The sequence below is a fragment of the Sciurus carolinensis genome, chromosome 2 (genome assembly GCF_902686445.1).
Source record: "Sciurus carolinensis chromosome 2, mSciCar1.2, whole genome shotgun sequence".
NCBI lineage: Eukaryota > Metazoa > Chordata > Mammalia > Rodentia > Sciuridae > Sciurus > Sciurus carolinensis.
In genome coordinates this window covers 58895161-58907940 of record NC_062214.1, presented here as the reverse complement: position 1 = coordinate 58907940, position 12780 = coordinate 58895161, and the positions used below count along the sequence as shown (strand labels likewise).

Sequence of the window (12780 nt, the reverse complement as noted above, 5' to 3'; positions counted from 1 at the left end):
CTAACATTAGCTTTGTGGCATCATATATGGTCTATTTTAGAGAAGGATCCATGTGCTGCTGAGAAGAAAGTGTATTTGCTCTTGGTTGGATGGTATATTCTATAAATGTCTGTTAAGTCTAAATTGTTGATTGTGTTATTGAGATCTATGGTTTCTTTGTTCAATTTTTGTTTGGAAGATCTGTCCAGTGGTGAGAGAGGCGTGTTAAAATCACCTAGTATTATTGTGTTATGGTCTATTTGGTTTCTGAAATTGAGAAGGATTTGTTTGACATACATGGATGAGCCACTGTTTGGGGCATAGATGCTTATGATTGTTATATCTTGCTGATTTATGCTCTCCTTAAGCAGGATGAAATGTACTTCTTTATCCCTTCTGACTAACTTTGGCTTGAAGTCCACATTATCTGAAATGAGGATGGATACTCCAGCTTTTTTGCTGAGTCCATGTGCATGGTATGTTTTTCCCCATCCTTTCACCTTTAGTCTATGGGTATCTCTTTGTATGAGGTGAGTCTCTTGCAGGCAACATATTGTTGGATCTTTCTTTTTAATCCAATCTGCCAGTCTGTGTCTTTTGATTGATGAATTCAGGCCATTAACATTCAGGGTTATTATTGAGATATGATTTGTATTCCCGGTCATTTGGTTCATTTTTTAAAATTTATTTTTTATTTATTTATTTATTTATTTATTTATTTATTTTTGACACACCTTGGTTCCTCCTTTATTTGACAGTTCCTTTAGGGTAATTCCTCCCTTTGCTGATTTGCTTCTTTATTTTTTATCTCTTCCTCATGGAATATTTCGCCGAGAATGTTCTGTAATGCTGGCTTTTTGTAAATTCTTTTAGCTTTTGTTTATCATGGAAGGATTTTATTTCATCATCAAATTTGAAGGTAAGTTTTGCTGGGTACAAGATTCTTGGTTGGCATCCATTTTCTTTCAGAACTTGAAAAATGTTGTTCCAGGCCCTTCTAGCTTTTAGGGTCTGGATTGAAAAATCGGCTGATATCCATATTGGTTTCCCCCTGAATGTTAATTTGGTTCTTTTCTCTCACAGCCTTTAAAATTCTGTCTTTATTTTGTATGTTTGGTATTTTCATTATAATGTGCCTTGGTGTGGGTCTGTTGTACTTTTGTGTATTTGGAGTCCTATAAGCCTCTTGAACTTGATTTTCCATTTCATTCTTCAGATTTGGGAAATTTTCTGATATTATTTCATTGAATAGATTGTTCATTCCTTTGGTTTGTTTCTCTAAGCCTTCCTCAATCCCAATAATTCTCAAATTTGGCCTTTTCACGATATCCCATAGTTCTTGGAGATTCTGTTCATGATTTCTTACCATCTTCTCTGTTTGTTCAACTTTATTTTCAAGGTTAAATATTTTGTCTTCAATATCTGAAGTTCTGTCTTCCAGGTGTTCTATCCTATTGGTTATGCTTTCTATGGAGTTCTTAATTTGGTTTATTGTTTCCTTCATTTCAAGGATTTCTGTTTGGTTTTTTTTCAATATCTCTAACTCTTTATTGAAATGATCTTTTGCTTCCTGTATTTGCTCTTCTAACTGTCAATTGGTGCTATCATTCAATGCCTGCATTTGCTCTTTCATCTCATCATTTAATGCCTGCATTTGCTCTTTCATCTCATCGTTTGCTTCCCTGATCATTTTAATTATGTACATTCTGAACTCCCTTTCTGTCATTTCTTCTGCCATGCTGTCGTTGGATTTTATTGATGTAACATCTAGATTTGTTTTGGGCATTTTCTTCCCTTGTTTTCTCATATTGTTCAGGAATCAGTGGGTCATTAAGATATTGCAGATTTCCTCTATTGACTTATAATGTCCCTGAAGATTGCTAGTATATCCCCTCTTATCCTTCTGTAGCCTGCAGTCTTGGAGGAAGTTGATAATGCGGTGCTCCACAAGGAAGCTGCCTCTCTAGGGTTGGTGACCCTCAGGTGGGGTATATTCCCTGATAGTGTGCAGAGGTGGCTCCACTTGTTGACCAATGGTCATCCAAAGGGGAACTAGGCTGCGGGCTGAGGCAAGGCCTGTTTGAGCCTGTGTCTTTGGTTTTACCGTCCTTGTGGGAAAACCTTACCTGGCAGGGAAGACTCACCCGGTGGGGAGGTCTCGCCGGTCAGTTCCCCTCCTAGAGGTTCACCTCAATCTACAACTACCGCCTGGGCTGGGCTGCCTTCCTCTGCAACGTTCCCAGGGGCCCGGACCTACCTCCTGGGCCTGGGAGCCTCACCCTTTGCAGACGAGTCTCCTTAGGCTGCCTCTCCTCAGAGAATCTGCCCGCAGTCCTGGAAACTTCGCTCCGCCCCTAGGCGTGTCTCTGTGCGGCTCTTCCAGCAAAGCCAGTCCTGGGACCCTGCTCTGCACCTAATCGCCTGGCTATGCGGCCCCTCCTCTGAGCCGCCACCTGGAGCCCCGTACAATAGCTCCGAGACCCAGAGACCTGCCACACACCTCTTCCTCCAGACAGCCGCCCCATGTTCCGACACAGTCACTAGGAGTCCAAGCAACTCACTTCGCGTCTCCTCCTCCCGCCAACCGCTCATAGCCCTAGGCAGTCCCTCCGAGTTCAAGTGACCCGCCCTGTTCCTCCTCCTCCTCGGGGTAGCCCCCCGGGTGTTCAGGAGCGGTAGCTCCGAGACCAAGCGACCCACCGCGGTCCTCCTCCAGGCAGGACACCGGTGTTCAGGAGCAGTCGCTTTTAGTCCAAAGAACTCACCACTCGCCTGCTCCTCTGGCAACCGCCTGTGGCTCTGATGCAGTCACTCCTAGACCAAGTGACCCGCTGTGCTTCTCCTCTTCCTCCGGGCAACCCTCCGGTGTTCAGAAGCGGTCGTTCTGTGTCCAAATAGCTCACCATGCAGCTCTTCCTCTGGCAACCGCCTGTAGCTCTGATGCAGTCACTCCTAGACCCGCCACGTTTCTCCTCTTCCTCGGGGCAGCCCCCCGGTGTTCAGTAGCAGTCGCTCTGAGTCCAAACAGCTCGCCACGCAGCTCCTCCTCAGCAGCCGCCCGGAGCCCCAGTGGTTGCTCCGAGTCCAAGCGCTGTGCTGAGCCGCCTCCTCTACGATGATCCCAGTTGTCCGTGTTTACCGCTCCAGCGGGGGGAGGGGCGTCTCACCGGGCAACACCACTTCACAAAGTTCCCTGCGTTCCGGGGCTACCACCCCATCCGGGACACTTCCCCAACGGGAGAGACTCATCCGGCGGCTTTGAGTTGGTCCCAATTCTCTCACTATCTCCTCTTTTGAATCCTGCGTCCTGGAGCAATATGAAATGCAGCCGCCCTCTAGTTCGCCATCTTGAAAACCTCTCTAATATGCTTTCTAACATTACAGTTTGCCTTTTCTTACAGTTTGCCTTTTCTAAAATATCGTGTATATAGAACTGTACAGATCATCTTTTGTGTCTGGCTTTCCCCACCTCCCTTCTTTTGAACATAATCTCTTGAGATTGATACATGTTATTTAAATCATGAGTTCCTTTCTTATTGTGAGTCTACTGCATTACATCAATATATGACAGTTTGGCTATCTGAGCTGTTTCTCCTTTGGGTCCATTATAAATTAAGCTGCTATGAATATGCCTTTATACATCCTCATGTAAAAACATGTTTTGAATTTTCTTAGATAAAATACGCATGAGTGGGATGACATATTATAAATAAGTGTGTTTGACATTATAAGGAATTGCTAGACTGTTTTTAAAGTGGCTATACTAGTTTGGGTTTCCAGCAGTGTTACAGTGTTTCAGTTGCTCCACATCTTTGTCAACACTTATTTTGCCAGTCTTTGGTTTTAGCCAACCTAATGGATGTGTACTTGTATCTTAGTGACTTTGACTTGCATTTTCCTGTTAAGCAATAATTATCTATACCTTTTCTTATGCTTATCTGCCATTCATATTTTTTGATGAAATATTCAAGCTGTTTGCCTATTTGAAAAAATGTTACATTATTGCAAGGTAACAGTTTTTTGTTTGTTTTTTCAATGTTCTTAGTAGACTCCTTTAGCAGATGGGTTTTCTGTATATGTTTCTCCCTACCTGTAATTTTCCTTTTCATCTAATTAACAGTGGTTTTTGAGGATAAAGTTTTAATGTTGGTATTGTTGAATTCATTAGTTTTTCATTCTGTTTTGTGTGTAACTTTAAAAATTTTTGCCTAACCCAAATTCTAAGAAAATATTCTTGTTTGTCCACAAATTTTATAGTGTTGACTTTGATATTTTCACATGTAATAAAATTTGAGTTCTTTTTTTATGGATGGTATAAGGTTTGAGATTTTGGAGAATTATTTATTTGTGTGTTTACATATGTCTTGTCCACCGTCCAGTTTTGCAGTGGAGTAGGTTGCAAGACGGCCAAAGAAAGTGCTCAAAAATGGCAGGGAAGACATGATTTATTGGGAAAGCTTACAAGAGATCAAAGCCTATTCCAAGAAGAGTTTAGTGGTGACAGATAGTACCTCCATCCCTCATCATATTTTGCCAAGCACTGTCTACTCTCCCTCATGGTGTTTGTCCAGCCACGTTACATGTATCCCTCAGTTCAGTGCCCTGAGTTTTGCTTTATATGATAGGCTGCAGAAGCTGTGACATCATCAGCATTATCTTGCTTAGTTTGTTCAATCAGCATCCTAAGAAACAACTGTCCCCGTGTATATACAGAAAAGTATGTACAGATAACACTAACTTAACCTTAATTTCCCAGTATGAATAAGAGAGAGCCAGTGTCCTTCAAGATATTATGTATCTGGACTTTCTGGCCCAAGATTACTCTTATTGTTCCCTTAACTGGGCTGGGTTTTTGGGAACAAAAGGGAGGCATTCAGGGACAGGGTGTTTTACTTTCCCCCCTTTCCATTAGGGATGATACAGCATATGTACATTCAGTTGTGGCAGCATTATTTGTTCATATAACTATTTTCCCCCTTTAAAATATGTTGACATCTTTGTCAAAATCATTGAGCTAGCTATCTCTAGTAGAGTCTGTTTGTGGCTATTCTGTTTTCTGTTGACCTGTGTGTCTCTCTGATTTGATTGATGTGACTTCTGTAGTAAGTTTTGAGATCATGTAATAATTCGCGAGAAACTAACAACTGTAGGAGTTTTCTGATCTGTTCACATGGTATCTCTTTCTATTAATTTGAACCTGCTTTAATTTCTTTCAGCCAACATCTCATGGTTTTCAGAGTACAAGTCTTACTTGTTTTTTCTTAAAACTTTCCCTCATTATTCTTTGTCCTGATTTTTTTTTCTTAAGTTTTTTGTAGTTGTAGATGGACAGAATACCCCTATTTTTGTTAATTTTTATGTGGTGCTAAGGATCGAACCCCGTGCCTCACACATTCCAGGCAAGTGCTGTGCCACGGAGCTACAGCCCCAGCCCCTGTGTTGGTGGTTTTGCAAACAGTGTGGCTTTTACTTTCAATTTGAATTTATGCTTATTTATCGCTATTTATAGAACTAGTATCCATTTTGGGGCGGGGATATGAACTGTGTATCTGGCACTTTGCCAAATCATTTATTCTCATGTCATTTTTGTAAATTACTTAGGATTTTTCTACATAGAGAGTCATGCCATCCATGAGTACAGAAAATTATATTTTTTCATTTTATTTCTTTTTCTGATTTGATGCAATGAGTGGGACTTCCAGAATGATGTTGAACAGAAGTAATGAAAGTGAACATCTTTGACTTGTTCCCTATTACAAATGAAAGCATTTAGTCTTTTCACCGTAAAGTATGATGCTAATTGTAGGGTTTTAGTATAGATTCCCCTTATTGGGCTGAGAAGTTTTCTTTCTGTTCCTAATGTTGTTAGGATTTTTAATCATGAATAGATGTTGAATTTTTCCAAGTTTTTTCATCTATTGAAAATAATTAGTTTCATTTGTTTTAATTCTAAACTAACCTTATATTCTTGAGATTAGCTCATTTGTTCACAGTGTTTTGATCTTTTACATAAATTGCTTGATATAATTTATCTAATGTTTTGTTGAGGATTTTTATATTTATGTCCTTGATTAATACTGATCCAGGAGTGGTACTGGGGTTATGAAACAAGCTGTATGCCTTTTCTTTTATTTTGTGTAAGAGTTTGTATAATTTTTATTAGAATACAAATACAGAGATTTTATTTTGTATACTTTTTCTTCAGTCAGGAGAATTTTTATTTTTATAGCCTACATTTTGACTCATTGTACACAAATGGCATACAACTTTTTGTTTCTATGGTTGTGCACCATGTAGATTCATACCATTTGTGTAATTATACATGTACATAGGGTAATGATGTCTGTCATCATTCCACATCTTTCATATCCTTGCCCCCTACCCCCTCTCATTTCCCTCTACATAATCTAAAGTTCCTCCATTCTTCTTTCACCCCCCCCTCTACCCTCCCATCCCCATTATGTATCATCATCCTCTTATCAGGGAAAACATTCAGCCTTTGATTTTTTGGGATAGGCTTTTTCACTTAGCATGATATTCTCCAGTTCCATCCATTTATCTGTAAAATGCCATAATATTATTCTTTATGACTGAATAATATTCCATTGTGTATTTGTACCACAGTTTCTTTATCCATTCATCTGTTGAAGGGCATCTAGGTTGGTTCCACAATCTAGCTATTGTGAAATGAGCTGCTGTAAACATTGATGTGACTGTGTTACTGTAGTGTGCTAATTTTAGGTCCTTTGGGTATAAACTGAGGAGTGGGATAACTGGATCAAAAGGTGGGTCCATTCCAAGTTTTCTGAGGATTCTCCATACTGCTTTCCAGAGTGACTGCAGCAATTTGCAACTCCACCAGCAATGTAAAAGTGTGCCTTTTTTCTCACATCCACACCAACATCTATTATTGTTTGTGTTCTTGAGAATAGCCATTGTAGTTTAAGATGAGATTTTTAGAGTTGTTTTATTTGCATTTCTCTAATTACTAGAGATGTTCAACACTGTTTTACATATTTATTAATCGCAAGTATATCTTCTTCTGTAAGGTGTCTAGTTCTTTGGTCCATTTATTGATTGGGTTCTTTGTATTTTTGGTAAGGTTTTTTAAGTTCTTTATAAATTTTGGAGATTAGTGCTCTATCTAAAGTGCATGTGGAAAAGATTTCTCCCACTCTGTAGGCTCTCTTTTCACACTATTGATGATATCCTTTGCTGAGAAAAAGCTTTTTACCATTTATTGATTCTTGCTTTGATTTCTTATACTTTGTGAGTCTTGTTAAGGAAGTCTGGTCCTAAGCCAACATGATGAAGATTTGGGCCTACTTTGTCTTCTATTTGGTACAGGGTCTGTGGTCTAATTCCTAAGTCCTTGATCCATTTTGAGTTGAGCTTTGTGCAGGGTTAGAGATAGAGGTTTAATTTCATTTTACTGCATATGCGTTTCCAGTTTTCTCAGCACCATTTGTTGAACAGACGATCTTTCTCCATTGTTTTTGGCTCCTTTGTCTAGTATGAGGTAACTGTACTTATGTGGGTTTGTTTCTGTGACATTTATTCTATACCATTGGTCTACCTGTCTATTTTGGTATCACTCCCATGCCATTTTTGTTACTGTTGCTCTGTAGTATAGTTTAAGGTCTGGTTTTGTGATACCTCCTGCTTTGCTCTTTCTGCTCAGGATTGCTTTGGCTATTCTGGGTCTTTTGTTCTTCCAGATGAATTTCATGATTGTTTTCTCTATGTCTATGAGGAATGTCATTGGGATTTTAATTGGAAATGCATCAAATCTGTATAGTGCCTTTGGTAGAATGGCCATTTTGACAATGTTAAGTCTGCCTAACCAAGAACAGGGCTGATCTTTCCATCCTCTAAGGTTTTCTTCAGTTTCTCTCTTTAGTGTTCTGTAGTTTTCATTGTAGAGGTCTTTCACCTCTTTCATTAGATTGATTCCCAAGTATTTTATTTTTTTGAGGCTATTGTGAATGGAGTGGTTTTCCTAATTTCTCTTTCAGAGGATTCATCTCTTATGAATAGAAATGCATCAGATTTATGTGTATTGATTTTATATCCTGCTACTTTGCTGAATTAATTTATTAGTTCTAGAAGTTTTCTAGTGGAGTTTTTGGATCCTCTAAATATAGAATCATGTCATTGGCAAATAGTGACAGCTTGAGTTCTTCTTTTCCTATTTGTATCTGTTTAATTTCTTTGGTCTGTCTAATTGCTCTGGCTAGTATTTCAAGGACGATGTTGAATAGAAGTGGTGAAAGAGGGCATCCCTGCCTTGTTCCAGTTTTTAGAGGGAATGCTTTCAGTTTTTCTCTGTTTAGAATGATGTTGGCCATGCGGGCATAGATAGCCTTTACAGTGTTGAGGTATGTTCCTGCTATCGTTATTTTTTCTAGTGTTTTAAGCATGAAGTGGTGCTGTATTTTATCAAATGCTTTCTCAACATCTATTAAAATAATCATATGATTCTTAACTTTAAGTCTATTGATGTGATAAAGTACATTTATTGATTTCTGAATGTTGAACCAACCTTGCATCCCTGGGATAAACCACTATCTTTTTAATATATTTTTGTATGTGATTTGCTAGTATTTTGTGAAGGATTTTTACATCTATGTTCATCAGGGATATTGGTCTAAAGTTTTCTTTCTTTCCTTGATGAGTCTTTGTCTACTTTTGGTATCAGAATGATCCTAGCTTCATAGAATGAGTTTGGAAGGGTTCCCTCCTTTTCTATTTCCTGGAATACTTTGAGGAATATTGGTATTAGTTCTTCTCTAAAGGTGTTGTAGAATTCAGCTGAGAATCCACCTGGTCCTGGACTTTTCTTGGTTGGTAGGCATTTCGATGGCTTCTTCTATTTTGGTGCTTGAAATTGATCTGTTTAAATCGTGTATGTCTTCCTGATTCAGTTTGGGAGGATCATACGTCTCTGAAAACTTGTCAATGTCTTCAATATTTTCTGTTTTGTTGGAGTATAGATTTTCAAAGTAGCTTCTAATTATGTTATGTATTTCAGTGGTGTCTCTTGTGGTATTTTCTTTTTTATCACTAATTCTAGTAATTTGAATTTTCTCTCTCTTTGTTAGTGTGGCTAAGGGTTTATCAATTTTGTTTACATTTTCAAAGAAACAACTTTTTGTTTTGTCAATTGTTAAATTGTTTCTCTTGTTTCAGTTTCATTGATTTAATCTCTGATTTTAATTATATTCTGTCTTCTACTTTTGGTTTTGATCTGTTCTTTTTCTAGGGCTTTAATGTTAGGTCATTTAGTTGTTGACTTTTTATTTTTTTAATGTATGAGCTCAATGCAATGAACTTTTCTCATAGTACTGCTTTCAAAGTGCCCCAGAGATTTTGATATATTGTGTTGTTGTTCTCATTTTCCTCTAAGAATTTTTTATTTCCTCCCTGATATCTTCTGTTATCTTTGCATCATTCAGTCGCATATTATTTAGTCTCCAGGTGTAGGAGTTTTTGTTTTTTATTTTACCATTAATTTCTAATTGCATTCCATTATGGTCTGATAGAATACAAGGTAGTATCGATTTTTTTTTTTTTTAATATTTACTAATGGCTTCTTTGTGGCATAGCATATGGTCTATTGGAGAAGGATCCATGAGCTACTGGGAAGAAAGTGTATTTGCTCGATGGTGGATAAAATACTGTATACATACCTCTTAGGTCTGTGTCATTGATTATATTATTTAATTCTATAATTTCTTTGTTTAGTTTTTGTTTGGAGAATCTATCCAGTGGTGAGAGTGGTTTGTTAAAGTCACCCAGTATTATTGTGTTGTGGTCTATTTGATTTTCAAAATTGATTAGAATTTGTTTGATGTACATAGATGCTCCATTGTTTGGGTCATAAATATTTAAAATCATTATGTCTTGCTGGTTTATGGTTCCCTTAAGCAGTATGAAATGTCCTTCTTTATCCCTTCTGACTAACTTAGGTTTAAAGTCCACTTTATCTGATATGAGGATGGAAATCCCCACTTTTTTACTGAGTCCATGTGCGTGGTAGTTTTTTCCCATCCTTTCTCCTTTAGTCTGTGGATATAATTTTCTATGAGATGAGTCTCTTGAAGGCAGCATATTGTTGGGTCTTTCTTTTTAATCCAATCTACTAGTCGATGTTTTTTGATTAATGAGTTTAGGCAGTTAACATTCAGGGTTATTATTTTGATATGATTTGTATTGCTGGTCATTTTGGATTATTTTTGGTTTTTAACCTGACTTGGTTTCTCCTTTGATTGGCTTTTCCTTTAGAAAATTTCCTCCCTTTGTTGACTTGTATTGTCATTTTTCACTTCCTCATCATGAAGTATTTTGCTGGGAATGTTCTATAGTGCAGGCTTTGTATTTGTAAATTCTTTTAGCTTTGGTTTATTGTGGAAAGATTTTATTTCATCATCAAATCTGAAGGTTAGTTTTGTTGGGTACAGGATTCTTGTTTGACAACCATGTTCTTTCAGAACTTGAAATATATCGTTCCAGGCCCTTCCAGCTTTTAGAGTCTCGGCTAAGAAATCTTCTGATATCCCTATTGGTTTCCCCTTCTATGTAATCTGATGCTTTTCTCTAGCAGCCTTTAAAATCCTATATTTTTTATGTGAGATATTTTCATTATAATGTTCCTTGGTGTGGATGTGTTGTAATTTTGTGCATCTGGTGTTTTGTAAGCTCTGGTATTTGATTTTCCATTTCATTCTTCAGGATTGGGAAATTTTCTGGTATTATTTTGTTGAACACATTGTTCATTCCTTTGGTTTGTATCTCTATGCCTTCCTCAATCCCAATAATTCTTAAATTTGTTTTTTTCATGATATCCCATAATTCTTGGAGATTCTGTTCGTGATTTCTTGCCATCTTCTCAGTTTGTTCAACTTTATTTTCAAGATTAATTATTTTCTCTTCATTGTCTGAGATTCTGTCTTCCATGAAATCTATTCTGTTGGTGATACTATTTAGTTTTTATTTGGTTTATTGTTTCTTTCAAGTATTTGTTTTGTTTTGTTTTTTTGCAGAAACTCTACCTCTTTATCGAAGTGCTCTTTTGCTTCCTGCATTTGCTTTTTTAACTGTTTATTGGAGTGATCATTCATTGCCTGAATTTGCTCTTACCTCATCTTTTGCTTCACGGATTGTTTTAATTGTGCAGATTCTGAACTCCTTCTCTGTCATTTCTATTGCCATGCTGTCATTGGATTCTTTTAATATAGCATCTTGATTTGTTAGGGACATTTTCTTCCCCTGTTTTTTCATATTTTTTCTGTGTATTCCCCTCTAGAAGTAAAGATCTAAGGTATTGAAACTTCCCCCCTCTAGGCTTATTGTGACTGTACATGTTTCCAATATCTCTCCTTTGACAGGGAGATCAATATTAGCAGCACCCAATACAAACAATATTCAGCCCTAGAACAGATAGCCCCTATGAAGATGTTAACAGTATTGTAATAAACAGGATGAGTTCAATTATTATCTACAGTATAGCCAATTGACTTGCAATGAGCTCTACAACCGCTAGTGGTGGGTGAGGAAGATGGGGAGGGGTGTAGGATATAAACTTTAAAGGGATAAGATGTGAGCATATAGAGGTACTAGATCAAGGGAAGTGTGAGAGCAGGATCAAAGAAGTTGGTTTTTAGCCTGAGAAAGGGGAGAAAGAGACTTTGAGGAAAAGGGTAAATAAAAAGAAAATACAGTGAGGGAAAAAAAGAATAAATAATAAATTAAAAAAAAATTTTTAAATCTATGGTTCACAGCCATCGACCACTCAAACCTCCCAGACCTTGGTGTGTCCATGCAAGCATGGTACCTGTCAAAGGGCCTCCAGTCTCCTGCAGGTGTCTCAGGACAGGAACTGCCCCACCCAAAGATGGTGGCCACGCCCTCAGGGATAATTCAAAATTTCTGCACCAGCCTCCAAACTTGCTGGGGAGCCATATTGGGGATGGGCAGAGGGCAGGTGCTGAGTCCTCACAGGGCAGGGGGTGTTGAGGTCCCAGAAGCAGTGGGGGCCAGAATTTGTATTATTTTTCTCCTTAAATGTTTGGTAGTTTGGTGGAGTTCACTACTAAAGCCCTCTGGGCCTAGAGTATTCCTTTTAAGAAACTTGTAAACTATGAATTAATGTGTTTAATAGAATAAGTCTAACAAATTTGTGTCTTCTCGAGTGAATTTCAGTAGTTTGTGTGGTTTCATAAATTTTTTATAGTAAAGCTGTTCATGATATTCCATTATTCTTTGAGTGTCTATAGAATTTATAATCATTTCCCTCTTGGATTCATGGTGCTGACGATTTGTAAATTTTCTTCTTTATCAATTCAGCTTACATTTTATTGATACTTTTGATCCTTTCGAGGAATCAACTTTTTGCATTATTCATTTTATTGTTTTTCTATTTTCTTCTCATTCCTTTCTGTTCTTTAGTTTCTTTATTCTGCTTTGAGTTAGTTTGCTCTTCTTTTTCAAATTTCTTAAGGTGGAAGCTAACATTACTGATTTGAGAATTTCCTTGTTTTCAAATGTTACAAACTTAAATGTTACTTTGTTCTAACTACTGCTTTAATTATACCAGCAAACTTTCGTGTGTGGCTTTTTAATTTTTATTCACTTTGAAATATTAATTTTCCTCAGTATTTTTTGTTTGATTCATCAGTTATTTAGAAGTGTTTCTTTTTTAATTTTTTTGAATATTCAGGGTTTTTGAGAAATCTTGTGTTTTTGGTTTCTGATTTCATGATGTTATGGTATGAGTATATTTTTTAAGATTTTAATCCTCTT

General features: G+C 37.3%; 1 protein-coding gene across 11 annotated transcripts in view; it reads left to right on the top strand.

Annotated features, from left to right (window-relative positions):
- The window catches only part of Akap13 (A-kinase anchoring protein 13), a 358212-nt gene that overhangs the window by 248604 nt on the left and 96828 nt on the right, over window positions 1–12780 (top strand). The window lies entirely within an intron of this gene.